This window comes from Herpailurus yagouaroundi, unplaced genomic scaffold, assembly GCF_014898765.1.
Source record: "Herpailurus yagouaroundi ecotype Mexico unplaced genomic scaffold, PumYag 28, whole genome shotgun sequence".
NCBI lineage: Eukaryota > Metazoa > Chordata > Mammalia > Carnivora > Felidae > Herpailurus > Herpailurus yagouaroundi.
Window position 1 is genome coordinate 27776016 of NW_024412376.1, and position 19685 is coordinate 27795700.

Genomic DNA, 19685 nt, shown 5'->3' on the forward strand with positions numbered 1-19685 from the left:
TTTCTTGATTATTAACTTCTCTTGTCCTGTCTTTATACACATGCAAAATTTCCCACTATTCATCCATAGGACTCTCATTTGGATATGATTGACACAGAGGCTCTATTTCATATTAGAAACTAAATATTTCATTGAAATGAAATATATTCAGTTTAGTTGATGAAATAGTCCTATACCTCTTAAGCTGTTCTTTTGAAAGTAATGTTTTGCTAAAAATTTTTGTCATTCCTTTTCTTGTTGTCACTTTCTTTTTCATTTTACTGCAACATTTACCACTTCACAGTCCATGCAATTTTGCTTTTGTGAGATGGAGACAGAATGTGCATTGCTTTGTCTGCATTTGAATGGCTACTGCCTTATTTAGCGAGCTGCAAACAGTTGGCTCATTTAGAAAGCATTTTACCACCCAGACAGAAATGGGCAACAAAGGAACTAAAAGGCCTTTGGAGAATCATTTTTAAATTCCTAAGACACATCTAGGAAATCTCGTAAAATAGGATCCAGATAATTTTAGGTCAGTTGTAAGTAAAACATTTATATAAACGTAATTTTATTTATTTATTTTATCTATTTTATTTTTTTAAGTTTATTCTGAGAGCAAGAGAGAGAGAGAGAGAGAGAGAAAGAGAGAGAGGAGGGGGCAGAGAGAGAGAGGAGAGAGAGAGAATCGCAAGCAGGCTCTGGCTGTCTGGATAAAGCCAGATGCAGGGCTGGAACCCACAAACAGCGATATCATGACCTGAGCCAAAAATCAAGAGTTGGACATTCAACTGACTGGTTAAACTGGTATTCGTGAAAAAGCAAAAGATACATGGTCTTGGTACTTGTGTGTAAATCCTGGTTCCACCAATTTTGGCGCGTGAAGTTCAGCAAATCACTTAACATTTGCCTCCATTTTCTCACTGGTAGAATGAATGCAATACCATACTCCTTCCTGACGGGGTTATTGAAAAGAATAAAAGAAACCAGGGGCACCTGGGTGACTCGGTAGGTTAAGCATCCAACCTCAGCTCAGGTCATGATCTCATGGTTTGAATTCAAGCCCCACGTCAGGCACTGTGCTGACAGCTCAGAGCCTGGAGCCTGCTTCACAGTCTTTGTCTCCCTCGTCTTTCTGCCCCTCCCATGCTCATGTGCTGTCTCTCTCTCTCAATTAAAAAAAAAAAAAAAAAAAAAAAAAAAAAAAGAGAGAGAGAGAATAAAAGAAAACATATACTTTTTTTTTTTTTTTTTAAGAAACCATATACTTGTAAAGCAGTCTTTAAAACTGGGATTCCTTGGGATGCCTGGTTGACTGGGTGTGCATGGGAGGTTCAGCTGGTTGAGTGTTTCATTCTTGATCTTGACTCAGGTCATGATCTTGCTGTTTGCAGGTTCCAGCCTGTGTCAGGCTCTGTGCTGACAATGTGGAGCCTGCTTGGGATTCTCTCTCTCCTCTCTCTCTGCGCCTTCACTGCTTGTGCTTGCTCTCTCTCTCTCTCTCTCTTTCTCAAAATAAATAAGTAAACTTAAAAAAAAATCGCCCTGGAATTGCCTACTTATGCATTTGGAGGCTTTAAGTTTTTCATAATATTTTATGCAAAATTATGAGTTTTTGTGCATTTTCCCATACATAGGATTCATTAAATTGTCAAGTTAATCCCTGATCACCCACCATCAAATGTTAACTACTCAAAGGAGTGCTAGATGTGTTACTGTCACTGTTGAGAAAAGCTGGTGAGGCAGTGGGAGCACAAATTTCCGAGCTGTAGCTGCCTAGAGATGAGCCTGGTCAGGTCACACATGTACTCCACAGGAGTGGGGGAGCCACTCTGTAGTATAAGTTTCTTCATTCTTAAAATTAAATTCCTAATTTTAAAAATTTTAAAAATAAATACAGGACTTTACAGTGAAGGAACTCAGTATTAGCTCCTTTATATCTCCCCTGGTATTTATTTTGATAAGCATTCTGAGAGGTTTGTAATAGTAACAATTTAGAAGTGAAATGTATTGACATGAGTTGTTTTTCTGAATTAAGGGCAGCATTTTGTATGATTCAGCAACAACTAGAGAATTTTAAATTATGGGGCTTCTGCTAGAGTTATGTTTAGACCTAAATTGTTATTTATTTAAGTTTATAAAGTTTTTTCCTAATGTCTGAAGAATGTCATATTCATACACAGAATCCATTTCTAAAACAAAAGCTCTTTTGTATTTTTCTTTGTGAATCTCTTATTATACATTAATTTATAAATTCATTGTTTATAAATTTATAATTTGAATGAATTTATGAATTCATTCGAACGGTTTGATTGCAACGTTATCTAGTAAATAATTTTTCGTCTTGAATAATTGGAGAACACATTTAAAATAAATATGTATGGGGACGCCTAGATGGCTTAGTGGTTAAGCATTTGCTTCTTGATTTCAGCTAAGGCCCTGATCTCGTGGATTGTTGGGATCAAGCCCTGCAGGCTCTACAGTGACAGTGCAGGATCCTCTCTCTCCCTCTCTCTCTGCCCCTCCTCCCTGCTCTCGCTCTCAAAATAAATAAATAAACATTTAGAGGCACCTGAGGGTGTCAGTTGGTTAAGCGTCCGACTTTGGCTCAGGGCATGATCTCAAGGTTCACGAGTTCAAACCCCACGTTGGGCTGTGTGCTGACAGCTCAGAGCCTGAAGCCTGCTTCAGATTCTGTCTCCCTCTCTTTCTCGCCCTTCCCCTGTTTGCACTCTGCCTCTCTCTTTCTCTCTCTCTCTCTCAAACATAAATAAACATTTAAAAAATGATTAAAAATAAATAAACATTTAAAAATAAAATAAAATAAATGTTTATGGTGACCAAAATATTATATTGGAATTTTGGGATTTCATGTCTGATAGGATACTGGCCATAGGAGAATTTAGCAGATAAGTTTATATTTCTGGTACTTGTTAACATTAGTAGGACCAATTTTTTGTAGAGTTGGAACAAAACTCAAACCTTGTGCTCCAACTTTTCTAATATGTATGGAGGATCATAATGGATGTATTGATAAGTATTCAAGAGTTGTAGCTCACCAGAAGCCAAGCCCCGTCTGTCATATGGCCAGCATTGATGTACTGATTCTTATATACTAGGCCTTGTACTTACTCTATCATTTCATCTTATTTCCTTTCTGCCACCACACCAGGAGGTGGTTTTATCCCCATGTTGTAGCTAAAGAACACAAATTTCTAGAAGCTTGTCACAAGACCACAAAACTACAAAGGGGCAGAATCTACATTCAAAGTCAGGTCTTTTTAAGTTTAAACTTGTGCTATTAACTACTCTGCATATACTAAACCATGGTTGTCTTATTCACAGTCCACTCCAGTTTCTGTCTACTGGATTTGTATTATAAACAAACTACAGGAGCGCCTGGGTGGCGCTTAGTCAGTTGAGTGCCCGACTTTGGCTCAAGTCATGATCTCACAGTTCCTGAGTTCGAGTCCTGCATCGGGCTCTGTGCTGGCAACTTGGAGCCTAGAGCCTGCTTCAGATTCTGTCTGCCTCTCTCTCTCTGTTCCTCTCCTCACGCTCTCTCTCTCTCTCTCTCTCCCTCAAAAAATAAATAAATGAACTATATTTAGTCATATTTTTTATTCTGCTTTGTAGGCATGGATAGTAGCTGCAAGCCAAATACATGGCAATGATAGTAGCCATGGGTAATTGAAGAATTATTTAGAGTTTCATTTTGCTATTCCCTTGTATTGAGAACATGTGGCAAAAGTATTGGTTATGTTTTCTCTCAAGTAGATCAAAGGGCCAAATGAGAAATGGCTTGAGTTCCATAGTGTTTTATATATCATTTTTTAAACCTAATATACAAAATCCTTCCCTTTATTCACAAGGATTCTCCCACATGAATAAAATAATTTCATTTTTTTTGGTCGAACATTTAACAGTCTGTTTAGCTATGTTCAAATCCTGTTGGATTTGCTTTTATTAATTAATCTTTCTATGTTTTATTCCTTCAGTATCAGATGAGCCTGTCACTTATATATTTAAATTTATCCCCTCAAAAATATTCATTTTTACTAAATAAATTTAATTATGAAATCTATTTGTATTGGATATATTAAATTATGATTTGTATGCTCTTATATAAAGGAAGTCATCTTTTATTCCAACAGTTAATATGAATGACTGCATGTTCCTTAAATTAAAAGCATACTGATAAATAAATTCAACCAGCTCCAAGCCAAGTGTATCCCCATGTCTTCTCCCTACACCACATTTCCTCTTGTCATTACGTGGATAAGGACATTGCTCCAGCAACTGCTTGAACTCTCCGTCCCTCCCTCCAACCCCCACTATAGTCTCCCTTCACTATTGTATCCATGTGCAAGTACTGTGTTATATGTCACTTGAAAACAAACACTATACTCTATTGGCTTCACATCCACTTGCATTTATTTTTTAATTCAAGGATCCACATATGTATTATCAATACTTACTATTTCCAGCTGTCCTCAGAATTCTCTCTTGAAACCCATCCCAAGCAGGTTTATGCCATAACCACTCTACTGACACACCTCTTATCGAGATCTTTGTTGGCTGCTACCTATTAAGCAAGGTAGAACTTGAAATGGATGATGTCCCCCTATTGAAACATATTTTTTTCCTCTGTTATTTCAGTTTTGTCCCTTTCTGTTTCTCCTCTGCTAATTGCTTTTTATCTCTGTGAGGTATACATGCTGGAGAGTCCCCGGGCACAGGACTCAAATTCTTTTTTTTTTTTTTTTCCTAGTCACACCCCTGGTACTATCATTTAATCTGAAAACTATATATCAACCATGTGTCTCTGTCTTCATGATCTCAATGTATATGATTACCTGTGTGAACCACAAACCAACTGCCTATGTAACATCTCCACACAGATGTTTAATAGTTGTCACAAACTTAACATAGCACTAAAGGAATTTGGTCTTTTAATTTCTCAGGACATACTTGGAGTTATCCTTGATTCCTTTTCTTCTTGTATATACCATGTCCAAACCTAATAGCAAAATCTGTCTGTTTGATCATGAATATACACAATCCAACATTTTCTTTACCACTCTTCTCCAAACAATCTTCATCTTTCACTTAGATTACTTACATAGTTTCCTACCTGATTTCCTCACTTCTTTCCTTGCCTTATATTTCCAACCCATCTATAAAAGTGATTCTTTACAACATAAATTATATCATTTTGCTTTTTTGTTCAGAACCCTTCAGATGTTCCTCATCTCATGCAAAAAAGCCCAACCTTTATAATGGCACTATGAGTTCTGGCTGTCCTGCCTCTTTGACATTGTCTCCTACTATTCTCTTTCTTAAGCAATCACCTCCCAACCATGGTGTGACCTTGTTGATTCTTGAACATGTTCAGCAAGGTCTCATACCTGATGTTCTCTCTGCCTTGAGTGTTTTCTTCCTATTTTTTGCTCAAATATCTTTTCCTTAGTAAGGGAATACTCAACCATCTCATGTAAAATATGACAAAACATGCTTCCTGACAGGCACTTATCTCCCTGACTTGTTTTGTGCTTTATTTCCACTTGAATGTATGTGCCAAAGGCAGAGAGTTTTTTATTTGTTTATTTGTTTTCACTGTACCATCACTGGAGACTGGTGCATTGTATAATACAAAACATATTTGCTGCATGAATGAATGAAGATTGAAGCCAGTTGCTTCCATGCATAATGTTCTTCTGTCCTTTTATGTCAAACAGTGGGTCCTCTGTGAAGTTTTGAGCAATCTTCTTCAATTTAGATCCTTTTGGCTGGTCCTCACGTTGCCCCCTATTAAATTGATTCTGATGTAATATCTTATTCTTGGGTACATCTTTTCATTGTAATCCTATTTCCATTTTTGGATTCATTATTTTCATCATTTCTCTCATCTCAGACTCTACACTACTCCACAAATACTAGGACTTGGATCATGCCCATTATGTGTAATAGCCCTTATGGTTGTTTACTAATAAGATGCTACCACTCTTCAACTGCTTAACAGGCAATGACTTTACACCCAGCTATGGGATTAGGCCTGAAGTGATCTAAAAAAACCATGGTAAGTTTATCTATACTGCTATAGTGATTGCTTCAGTTAATGCTGGACTAAGTCAATCAGTCCATGGCATTTACATGGCAGTGGTGATTATTTTAGAATGAAATTCAGTATACTGTCCAGAAGTTCTGGCATGCACATAGTTTCCTTCTGGGTAATATGATTGGTATCTATGAAGTCTGGGGATACTGCTGCCTTTTATTTCAAGACCAGCAAATACAACCAAATGATGAAATTAGCACCTGAACAAACTGGAGAAAAACTTGTAGACCCAGTGCTCTGATTAAACTGAACTTGAACTTTTAGTTCCTTGAGGAAATGAGTTTCCTTGAATGCCTAAACCAATATCAGGTTGTTGATATTGTTGTTTTTATATTGCTATCAAAAAAGATCCTACTAAAATATATTGTCCTGTTTCACTTGTTTTAAAGTCAAGAACTAAGTAACATCTATATTACATTTTTCTAAAAAATATATATGTTTACCTTACAAGTAAAATGATTTCTTTGTTGTCTTGTTCTCAGCGAGGGAAGGAATTTAGAAGTTTAATTCACAACCAATTTGGTTTGCTTTTTCCAATAATTACAGATACTTTTTAGTAACATCCATAATTAATTATTTTCCCTCTCTGGAAGAATAATGGTATTTAAAATTCTTAGTTTATTGGAGATATTGAGATATATGTAATTCAGATTCATTTTGAGCTTGGTACAATCTCTCTCTCTTTTTTTAAATGTTTACTTATTTTGAGAGAGAGAGAGAACGCATGAGAATGGGGCAGGGGCAGGGAGAGAGGGAGAAAATCCTAAGCAGTCTCCGCACATCAGCACAGAGCCTGATGCAAGGCTTGATCCCATGAACCATGAGATAATGACCTGGGCTGGAACCAAGCATTGGATGCTTAACTGACTGAGCCACCCAGGTGCCCCGGTACAATTTTTTGTGGCATTAAGTGTATTTACATTATTTACATTATTATACAACTGTCATCAGCATGCATCTCTAGAACTCTTGTAAAACTGATATTCTGTATGGATTAATAGTAACTCTCCATTCCTGCACCCAACCCCACCACCAGTGGGAAAACTTTTTTTAGTCACATTGACTGCTGGCATAAGAAAAGTTATATGTGTGTGTGTGTATATATACACACACACACATATGTATACACATATATATTATAAACATACATATTAGAAATATACATATATATTACATATACAAATTATGATATATTGTGTGTATATATATTCAAATGTGTATATGTATGCATATGTGTACATAAATAAAAATATAGATTTGCCATATTGATTGGGCCAATTAAGTAAATAGGACCAATTCATTCAATATGCATTATTATATAATTATTTAATTCTATTTATGTAAAAATATAAACAGAGATACATAGAGGGGGAAGAGAACAAAGGAGAGAGAAATAAGACTAGAAGGGTATTTACTGATATATTAACATTTTTTAAAAAATATTGGTTTTAAAGTGATTTTTACTTTCTTTTTTATAAACTCCATTTATTGAGACTTTAGTTTCAAATTAAGCAGGTATGATTTTTACAACTGGGATTAAGTTATTTCTAAAAACAATCTTGTCATGAATTCTCCTATGTTTTAGATGAGAATATTAAATAAAGGAAAAAATGTTTGAAATAGCTGCCTGTTTACAACACAATAGGAAGTTAAATATTATTGGAAATTGAAAGCTGCATCCAAATAAAATTGAAAATACTTTGTGTTCAGTTGTATGATAAATGATTATAAATTTAGTCAGAGTTTAGAGAAGAGAGAAATCAGTGTGGAGTAGAATATTAGAGAAGGGGTTCATGCAGAAAGTGAAGTTTTATCTTGGGACCCTGGGTCCTATGACCCAATGTGAACATATACATGTTAAAAGGCTAAGAATTAGAGTGATCTCAGAGGGATGGTATTAAGATTTGTGAAAGGTTCAATTTTTTATCAAGTTTTAAGTAAATAATAAATTTTAATTGATACAATGAATGGGAACATTTTTGATTCTACAGATTACGTAAGTGAATATGTAGATAGGACTTGAATAATTACATGTCTGAAGAGGTTAACAAAATTGGTAAGTATCATTTCATTGCTGTGCTTTTTATGTGTTGATATTTGGGGAAAAATGCCAGATATTTAATTATTGTCATCATATTAAACACCATTTATTTTTTCCAGATGTCAATCCTGTAACATGTATATGATCTCAGTTGATCCTGTATGATCTCAATCCTGTATGATCTCAATACTAGAATATTAAATTTCTTTGAGACACCCATCATTTATGTTTGCTGTCTGAGCAATTTGTTTTTCTTGTCTTCCCGGTATTGTAAAGGAGATAAAATGAAAAAGATTTATGTCTGACTAAATTTTAGCATCTGCTCTATCCTTCCATTATGTTGCTATTCTATATGTAGTGCTGTTGCTGAAAAATTGCCCTTGTCAGCAAGAAAAATTGCTTAGCAATATGATCTAATATATTTCTCTTGTTCTTAAGGCAGAGATCTGTGTAGTAACCACATTACATGGTCGTGTTTCTTTTAATCTAATGAATATCTTATGGAACTACCAATAATTAGCACAGTATTTAATATGTGTCCAGTAATTGAGAACCTGCTTTTCTTTCCTGCAGTCCTAAGGGATTTTATCTCCTGGGTCCCATCTAACTGGCGATAAGTGAGTGCTTAGGAAGGGGAATTTGCTTTACACTCTGTGTGATGTTATTACCATCTTAACTGGTAAAACCAGGTTGTAATGCAAATTTCAATTCACTCCTTACAAATACACTGTACACACTAAACAGGAGTATTAACTTTTCTCTTTTGAGTAGGAACAGTGAGATTGCTAATAAGAACTGAAGTTATTGGCTGTGGATAGAAAAAGAGGACTTTTTTCTTTGATGCCAAAAGTAATCTTACTAAATCATTGAAGGTGGGCACCTATATGGAACGTGGAATCTCCATATAGCCCTGAGAGCTGTCACTGATGCTCCCCCAGAGAGGGTAGCTGTGGGATTACAGTCTATTGTCATTCTGTGTTGACAGTATGTGGTGTGCTCAGGGACTATAGCCTTCCCATCTGCAGATTCCTACCTGTGACATCCATACTTTTGCTTTTGTGAGCAAGCCCCTTTGTCTTTGTAATACTGCTCCACCCAGAGCCTAAGAGGGCTCTAGTGAGCACTTTACAGCCATCAGCTTAACCTCACATTTGAGTGTTCCTTTATCTTTGCTTAAACCTTCTGGTACACTGTGTAAATAAGCATAATTTGAACAAAGAGAGTATGCAAATGATGGGGAAGTGTCAAGTGAATCCAACAAAAGTTACCTGAGTAAAGATGTGAGCAAATAATTAGTTTTCACCTAGGTAAGTGTAATATAAGAAAGCACAATATGAGGCCAGGGCAGAGTTTCAAGCACATAATATATTAAATGAAAGGACAAATGAATGGATACTATTAGTTATATGCCTCAGAGCATAAACAGCAAATAATTTCTATCTTTCAAGCCCAAGATGTTTTCTTTCTTTATTTCAAGTATAAGGTAATGGTGTTCAGCCAAGGGCCATCCTATTAAAAAACACATAGGATGATTTTGGCAAATTGCATATCCCTGGGAAGGATTAGAATTTGTGAAGAAGTCAATTGTTTGTAGAATGAAAAATTCACTCGTTATTCTGACACCCACCTCCTGCTCATATGCAGCCTTCCAGGTGAGAATGCTTGTCTGAACTGGCTAGCTTGAAATAGACCAGAATCTTAAAATAAACAAGCAAATAACAAACAATTTTTTGGTTGACTGACTTTGGTGTATGCCTTGTTGTCTCTTTATAGCACCAGATTTATTATAATACCTAAAACTCTGATTTTATATATTTTTATTTTAAATCTGTTTCATAGACTAGACTTGCAAGTGTCCAGCACACACACGCGCACACACACACGCACACGCACACACACGCTACATTAATAAACTAAACAGTCCTAGTAAAACATTTTATGATATCCTTTATTTGAAAGCACTCACTTCTGAGGGGTGAAAAATTGGCAAACATGATTTATAGTCAAATATGAAAACACCTCTTATTATTTAAGAGGTGAGGAGGAATGTTTATATGTAAGGAGGAAAGATTGTTCGTTAGTACATATACCGTTCTCGATATGATTTTCAGTAATTATAGTGAATGTTTAAAACTTGGTTTAAAAAAGTTATTTTGGGGGGGAGCATGCATTTTTTATTTTTTTGCTTTTTTCCCAGCTTTATTAAGTCTGATTGATAAATAAAAATTGTATATATTTAGGTTTGTACAATGTGATATTTTAAAGGTATACAATGTGATTTAATATGTGTATACATGGTAAAATGATTATCATAATCATGTTAATTAATGCATCCATAACCTCACATAATTACCTTTGTGTGTGTGTGTGTGTGTGTGTGTGTGGTGAGAACACTTAAGATCTACTCCCATAGTAAATTTTAAATATACAATACAGTATTATTAACTACAATTACCATGTTATGCATTAGATTCCTAAAACTTACTCATCTTATAACTAAATGTTTGTGCCCTTTGACCACCATCTCCCTATTTCCCCCAAACCCCAGCCCCTAGTATCCACCATTCTGTTTTCTAGTTCTATGATTTGCTTTGTTTTTTAGATTCGCCATATAAGTGAAATCATAAAGTAGTTATAAAACAGTAGTTTTGTTCATTAATCAAAACACTATATAGAATGTTATATGCTAATACTTTATAATTTTTAACTTAAAAAACTTTTATACCTTATCTAGTCAAGTTACTTAAAACACACATGGAATTGACTTCAAAAAAAGCTTGTTCCCCTCTAACTGCAGGAATAGTTATATCAATTGTAGGATTTTTCACAAAAAGTATCTTACAAAAGACATAACACTTCTCCATCCTTGCCAGAATAAAAATAGACATGAACTCAGGCAAATGATTGCCTAATTGCAAAAGGCTGGGTGAAACATCTTATACTTTAGCCAAATAAATATTACTCTTCAAGGGCGCCTGGGTGGCTCAGTCAGTTGAGCATCTGACTTCAGCTCAGGTCATGATCTCACAGTCTGTGAGTTCAAGCCCCGCATCAGGCTCTGTGCTGACAGCTCAGAGCCTGGAACCTACTTTGGATTCTGTGTCTCCCTCTCTCTCTGCCCCTCCCCTGCTCATGCTCTGTCTCTCTCTGTCTCAAAAATAAAATAAAAACATTAAAACAATTGTTTAAAAAAATTAAAAAAAAATATTACTCTTCAGGATATTGAGTAAAAATATATGTTTATAGTCCCATCTCTTTTACTTTGATTTGGGGCACATGTAAGAATATGTAGGAGAAACAAATTTGCTCATGTTATAGAAATAAAATTATTTTATGGCATGAGTTCATTGAATATACTGGTATAAAGCTACAATCTACCAAACTGCAATCTAGACTAAGTTAATTAATAATGCTGCTCATAGCTTTCCATCATTTATTTGGGAAGAAAATTTAAGTGTGAAGGAATTTGATAGAATGGTTAAGTTTGCAGATTATGTAATACTATTCTGTATATAGCTGGTAAAATGAATTATGTATTAAGTGCATACACACACACAGATATATAACAATCTAATTGCTATTTCCACACACACAGAATTCTAAAGTTACTGTATTCATAATAATTTCTTTCTCTACCATACAAAAACAGTTTTAAACAAAAACACCATTGAATGAACAACTAGGGACTATCTTATAGAACACTTAATTAAACACCAGCATTTTATAGACATTGAAAGGTGTACAGGGATATTTATGAAGTTGGCCAAGTGAGCAAATAAACTATAATTTAATAGCCACTAGTCATATTTGTGGAACATGAACATGTATTATAAATTGGAACATATAAAAAAATCAGTGGGGAATTGTTTTGTATCTGCTTGCAGTTTCCATTAATTTGACATTCTTGTTTGTTGGCAATTATATATAGTATTTTATACATTTGTCACAGCCTCTGCCTTCTTTCAGGCTTTCCTGAGGCTGCGTAATCATGGTTTCCTTTCTCTCACTTGTCCTTGAATATACAATGATGCCCATTGCTGGCAGTGGCTGTAACCTTTGATTTGAATGTCTTCAGGTTGAGCAAAGTGCATTCCAGTCCACTCCTCCTAGAGGTCATGTTCAAAGTTCCTCTGGATATTTGCTGCTGACTGTCCACCTGTCGGTCATTGCCCTGCACCTTACTGGAAGTGATTCTTGCAGTAATTGGCATATGTCACATATAAGGGGTGTGTTTCCATTAGTTTCTGTCTGTTTATAAACTGAAAATAAAAGCACTCTAATCAGCAAAGATTAGTTACAAATTGTGAACACATCTGCTTTTGATATGCAGTATTTGGCAAATGGCTATTTTTCTAATCAACCTATTTTCCACTTGAAAAATAAGATTCAGAGTATTTGTCATGTACCATCTTTGTGAGGAACAGAGAAAATGACTAGCACACAGTTAGGGCTCCAAGCATAGCATATCTCCATCTCAGTCCCGTTTTATTTCCCCTACTCCTTCCGCTTTCCCTTTTCTATATCTTATGCTCTTTGAAGGCAGAGAATTGCACAGTAGTTAGTGAAATAATATCAGAGAGTATATTATGAAGAGTGGCTTGACGGCATAGCAAATGAATGCCTTGGCACTTAGTGATTACGTTATAGGTGTGATGTAATAATGGCTTATCTTAAAGCAAGGGTGATGGAAATTGAAAGTTGAAAGGAAAACTGTGAGACAGAATGCAGAGATAGAACAAACAAGTCTTGTGCAAGACTTGAAGTTTGAAAAAGAGACAGATTTTGTACTAGTATACTTTAAATTAATTCTATAAAATGGAGAAATTAGATAAGATTTGTGTGCCTGTTTTTTTTCTTTGAACAAATATGTGTATATATATTTTAAATGCTTACTTATTTATTTTTTGAGAAAGAGGGAGAAAGAGAGGGAGAGAGAATATGAAGAGGGAAGGGGCAGAGAGAGAAGGAGACAGCGAATCCCAAGCAGGCTCCACGCTGTCCCCACAGAGCCGGATATGGGGCTCAAACTCATGAACCACAAGATAATGACTGAAGCCGAAACCAAGAGTCAGATGCTTAACCATGTGAGCCACCCAGGCACCCCTGAATATATATATATATATATATATATATATATATATATATATATATATATATTTGTTTGTTTGTTTTTTTAAAGCAGACAAGTACAGTGTCCTCTGTGCAGTGTACTATATTGTCCTCTGTCCTGTCCATTGTACTGGGATGCAATGATGAGTAAGGCAGGGAAAGCCTTGCCCTTATGTACCTTGTATTCTGCATCAGGGGTTACCAAACACATACAAAAGCCTAGATAGCAAATATATGGGCATAAAGTCTCATCCACTAAATCAGCCAAAGACAACATTTCAGCATATCAGCATGTGTATTTTCTTTTTATTAAAAAAAAAAATAAGTTTATTTATCTATTTTTGATAGAAAGAGAGAGGGAGAGAGAGAGAGAGAGAGAATCCCAAGCAGGCTCTGTGCCATCAGCGCAGAGCCCGTCGCAGGGCTCAAACCCATGAACAACTAGATCATGACCTGAGCCAAAATCGAGTGGGATTCTTAATTGACCGAGCCACCCAGGCGTCCCAGCATGTGTATTTTCTAATCAGACTTTTATTTTTGAACACTAACATACATACATATATATATATATATATATATATATATATATATATACATATATATATATTTGAAAGTGCTATGAAATACTATTCTTTTACTTTTTTTTCTCAACAATTTAAGAATGTAAAGAAACATGATTAGCTCACAGCCATGCACAAATAAGCAGTGAAATGGATGTGGCAGGCAGCCCTAGTGTGCTAACCCTGGTTCTATGTTCCACATGAGAAATCTTATTGAGTTTATTATGAATTTGAATGATATGGGACATCCTTGTGCAGATATCTTGAAAATATTTGGAAGGGTAGAAGATGGAAAGAATAGGATTAGGTGTCAGAGACACGGAGTTAGAAATCAGGCACAGAGGGATTCACACTAAGGAAGAGGAGATAAATGAAGACAAGGAAGGAGGGCAGTTGAGCCCCAGGACTTATATTTGCATTAAAACTTTGAAAACCAACTGATTTGCATTCACATTAAATTCAAAATAGGTTCCAGGAAAGGGGAAAATCAGGGTGATATTTTATAGAGAAGAAAAAACGATTTTTGGAAATAAGACATAATTTGATTTAAAGCAATTCACTCAGAGATCAATAATGTTTAAAACAATTTTAAATTCATATTATCCTTTGCCTTCACCCTCTTATGGCACCACATGAAAAGACATCAAAAACATCAAAAGAGAGGAAAAAAACAGCATCACCACAGGCTGCTAAACACTCTGATCTATATTTTAGACTTTAGAATAAAATTGAGAAAATCCAGCATATCATAAAATATTCTTGAAAAGGAATCAATTAACACTTTACTATGTTTTTGAGAGTAGAATTTACATCCCAATCTTTATCATTTCATCATAGATTCCTGAATTATTTTTAATGATTCTATTGCTTATTGAAAAAACTGTGTCATGTTAATCATTATATAATTATTTTTATTCAATTTCCCCTCAAAGTCATATTATCCTTTCATCATGTTTATCCAGTTTTGTAATCATCTTTTTTTTTTTCAACGTTTTTATTTATTTTTGGGACAGAGAGAGACAGAGCATGAACGGGGGAGGGGCAGAGAGAGAGGGAGACACAGAATCGGAAACAGGCTCCAGGCTCTGAGCCATCAGGCCAGAGCCTGACGCGGGGCTCGAACTCACGGACCGTGAGATCGTGACCTGGCTGAAGTCGGAGGCTTAACTGACTGCGCCACCCAGGCGCCCCTAGTTTTGTAACCATCTTAAACACTTCCCTCTTCCTCTTTCTCCATACACAAATGGTTTATAAATGTATAAACTCTATTCATCAATGACTATGTGACACATGCATGGGTTATAGCGTTAATTAGATATTGAGTATACTGTGCCCTTTTGCATCACCGGTGACCTCTTTCACTTTTAACTGAAGGCCAAAAACAAAACAAAACAAAAAAAGTAGTGTAAAAATCTTACTTTCTACCAATCTTTTCCTGGTAGAGAGCTACCAGTGTAGGAGGTAAAGGGAAAATAATCTATTTTCATTCCATCACTTCTATTTGCAGTTGCCCTATCTGATAGTTTCAGGAAATAATGGGGAAAATGAACAGAGAGGGGAATAGAATAGAAATTTGAGTAAAACTATTGTAAACTATTAAACCCAACAGAATATTTAGAGAGCCATTTGCAACTGAAAGTTAAAACTGACTTAGATTATAATAAAGAGAAGAGCATCTCCCATTTAAAAAGTTAGTGAAGCCAAGTTTTACTTTCAATTCAAGTATTTCACTTAAATTTACGTAATAGATTCTGCAGTCATCATGATAACTGAAGCTATGGATATGATTTGAGGCTTAAAAAGCTCTGAGCCTATCATGGAATGCACCTTTCTGTAAAGGGCACACCATCTGTAAAAACCCTGATGCCATATTTCTAATCTTCCCTGACTCTCGCACTATTGGGACATTATATGTTCTGGAAAATTTAGTAGTTCTCTTGAAGACCTCAATATAAATCCACATGACACCAACACCTTTGGCTGAGAATCATGACCGAGTCATGATTTTGGTTTGTAGTCTGTGGACCTGAGCCAATGAAGTCTGATTTATGCCTAATTAGAAAGGGGTTCTTACCTCAGTTGTCAAAGAAAGCACAAATAAAAATGAATATATAGCTGAACACTACTTGGGAAAAATAAAATTCTGCAAGATATTAAAAAAATTATTTAGTGAACATACACGTCCTTCATGATACAGTACATATTTTGTTTTTAAAACCAAATTTACCTGAAATATGAAATTCATATTCACCTCACTTTGATATAAATCTTTAGATTACTGTCTAAAATCTCTCTTATTTTGAAACATGATAGAAAGGGTGGCTTAGGTAATAATTCAAAGATTTACCAAAGTAAAGCTATTTTCAACAAGTTTTGATTAATCAGCAATATGACTAAATGATTTTTGAAATAAAACATCTATGTTTGTTTAAAAGGAAATAATGTAGGCACACCTGGGTAGCTCAGTTGGTTAAGCGTCTGATTGGCTCAGGCCATGATCTTGTGGTTGTGGGTTCGAGCTCCACATTAGACTCTGTGCTGACAGCTCAGAGCCTGGAGCTGCTTTAGATTCTGTGTCTACCTCTCTCTCTTCCCCCGCACCCCACTCAGGCTCTGTCTCTCTTTCTTTCAAAAATAAATAAACATTAAGAAAATTAAAAGAAAATAATTTATTAAAGAAGGATTTACTACATATTTCCTTAAGAAATTAACTAATCTTTGTTACTGGAATTTATCTTTCTATTACATTTTAAATCACCTGAGAAATTAGGATCAGCAATATCAAACTTCATTATACTGAGAGCACATCATCAGTTGTTAAAATGTTGAAACAAAAAATAAGAACAGGAAGATTTCGTTTGGTCTATTACAGTACTAATCATTTGGGAAACAGGCAGATTTATAATGGGACACCCACAATACCCTTGAGAGGGGAATTTTTTGTACCTTATAAGAGGTTTTGCAATTAAGCCAGAGCATTTTATGCTACTATTTTTTTAATGTTAAATTCAAATCTACTTAATTTCTTAGGTCTAAAAATACTAACAAATATTATTACTTTTTCAGAAAGGGTATTGACTTTTATTTAGCTTACACTGCTGGTTATAGTGTGCTACATACATTTTAGGTTGCATGTTATATGCACGCAAAAAAGAAATTTGAGTCATAAGATTTTTAAAGGAAATAAGAACCTTAGGTTATGCTTAATTTCATGTGTCACCGAGTGCCCAGATATTTGGTTAAAGATTATTTTGGATGTGCCTTAGGAGGATGTTTCGGGATGAGAAAAACATTGACTCCATAGACTCAGTAAAGCAGATTGCCTTCCCCAGTGTGGGTGGGCCTCATTCAATCCATTGAAGATCAGAATAGAAGAAAAAGAGATGTAAGGGAGAATTCACTCTCCGTGTCACTGTCTTTGAACAAGGACATAGGTCTCTCCCCTTCACAGACTTGGACTCAGATTGAAACTTATAATATTGGTTTCTCTGTTTCTCAGGCCCTCAGACTTGGACTAGAAGTATACTATGGGCTCTCCTGGGTTCCTTTATGTATATAAACACACACACACACACACACACACACACACACACACACACACACACACTTTCATATCCATATCTACTCTCTTCCACAGGATATCACACTGATACTTAAGACTGCTGATGTTATGCTTCTTCCACCTAGTGAGCAAGAGGTAGCAACCACCCTAGACTATTGGTAAGACATTTGTGTGTCAGAGGGTAAGAAGTAAATCTGGCAAAAAAATCAGGAGCCTTCTACCTACCTCAGTGAAATTTCTAGGAGTCCAGGGTTCTAGGGTATGTTGAGATACCTCTTCTAAGGTGTGAGATGAGATGGTGCATCTGGCTACTCTTATGACCAAAAAAATAGGCATAATCACTAGTGGCCCTTTGGATTTTGGAGGTAACATATTTCCTCATTTGTGTGTGTTATGATAGCCTATTTACCAAGTGAGCTTAAAAGCTTCTAGTTTTGAGTGGGACCTAAAACAAGAGAAGGCTGTGCAACAGGTCCAGCTGCTGTGCAAGCTCCTTTACTTTCTCTTTGGGCCATATGATCCAAGAGGTCTCATGGCACTTGTAGGCAGTTAGGGATACTATGTGGAACCCTGGCAGGCCCTTAGAAGTGAATCGCAGTTTCATCCCTTTGGATTTTGGAGCAAAGCCCCATCATCCGTTGCAGATAACTACTTCTCTTTTGTAAAACAACTCTTGGCCTGACTGGTTCTTAGTAGAGACTGAATACTAAACATGGATCACCAAGTTACCTTGCAGCCTGAGCTACCTATCATGAACTGGAAGTAATCCGATTCACCAAGCCATAAAGTTGGACATGCATAGCAATACTGCATCATCAAGTGGAAGTGGTATATATATAATAAAACATGGGTAGACCCTGAAATCTCTCATAAGGAGTGCCCCATGATCAGTTGACAGAGGAAGAGAACACTTGGGCTTGGATTACAGATGGTTCTACGTGATATGCAGGCACCTCCTCAAGTGGACAGCTGAAGTACTATTTCTCCTTTCTGGGGCATCCCTGAAGGATGGTAGTGAAAGAAAATCCTCCCAGTTGGAAGGAGTTTGAGCACTGCACCTGGTTATTCACTTTGCATGGAAGAAGTAGCTAGGTGGGTATTACATACCAATTCATGTGCTTTGGGCAATGGTTTGGCTGGATGGTCAAGGCCTTGGAAGAAATGTGATTAGGAAATTGGTGACAGGAAATTTGGGGAAGAGGATTTGTGGGTAGTTCTGGGCAAAAAACGCAAAGGTGTTTGTGTCCTACATGAATGCTCATCAAAAAATAACCTCAACAGAGGAGGCTTTAATCATTGGAAAGATGATCCATTCTGTGGATGCCAGTCAGCCTCCTTCCCCAGCCACCCCTATCATCACCCAGAAGTCTCAAGAGAAAAAGTGGCCATGATGTAAGAGATGGAGATTATGCATGGGCTCAAAAGTATGGATTTACACTCACCAAGTCTGACCCGGCTACAGTCACTGCTAAGTATCTGACTTGCCAGCCATAGAGCCCAACACTGATTCCCTGATGTGGCACCATTCCCAGTCACAATCAACTAGCTACCAGGTGACAAGTTGATTACATTGGACTGCTTTCATCATGGAAGGGACAGCATTTTGTTCTTACTCTGGATATGGAGTTGCCTTCCTGCATGCAATACTTCTGCCAAAACTACAATTTGTAGACTTCTTGAATGCAGTACTGACATCATGGTATTCTACATAGAATTGTTTCTGATCAAGGAAGTCACTTCACAGTAAAAGAAGTATGACAATGGGCTCATGCTCATGAAATTCACTGGTCTTCCCGTGTTCCTCACTATCCAAAAGCACTAGTTTGATAGATTGGTGGAATGACCTCTTGAAGACTCCGGTACAGTGTCAGCTAGGTGATAGTACCTTGCAGGGCTGGGCCAAAATTTTGTTACTGTTTCTATCATAGCCATGATTCATGGGTCCAGGAATCAAGGGATAGGAGTGGGAGTGGCACCACTCATTACTATCCCTAGTGACCCACTAGAAAAACTTCTGCTTCCTGTTTCCAAAACTTTGTGTCCTGCTTGCCTAAGAGGTCTTAGTTTCAAAGTGATAAATGTATCCACCAGGAAATGGTTTCAGTACACTGGAAGTTGATTCTTACCCATTTCCTTTGGGCTCCCAGTCTCCGAATCAACAGCAAAGAAGGGAGTTACTGTGCTAGCTAGAGAGATTAATACTGATTATCAAGGGGAATTGGACTCCACGGTGAGAGTAAGGAAGAGACTATCTGGAATATAGGAGATCCCATAGGGAATCTCTTATTCTTACCATGCCTGCGATTAAAGTTAATG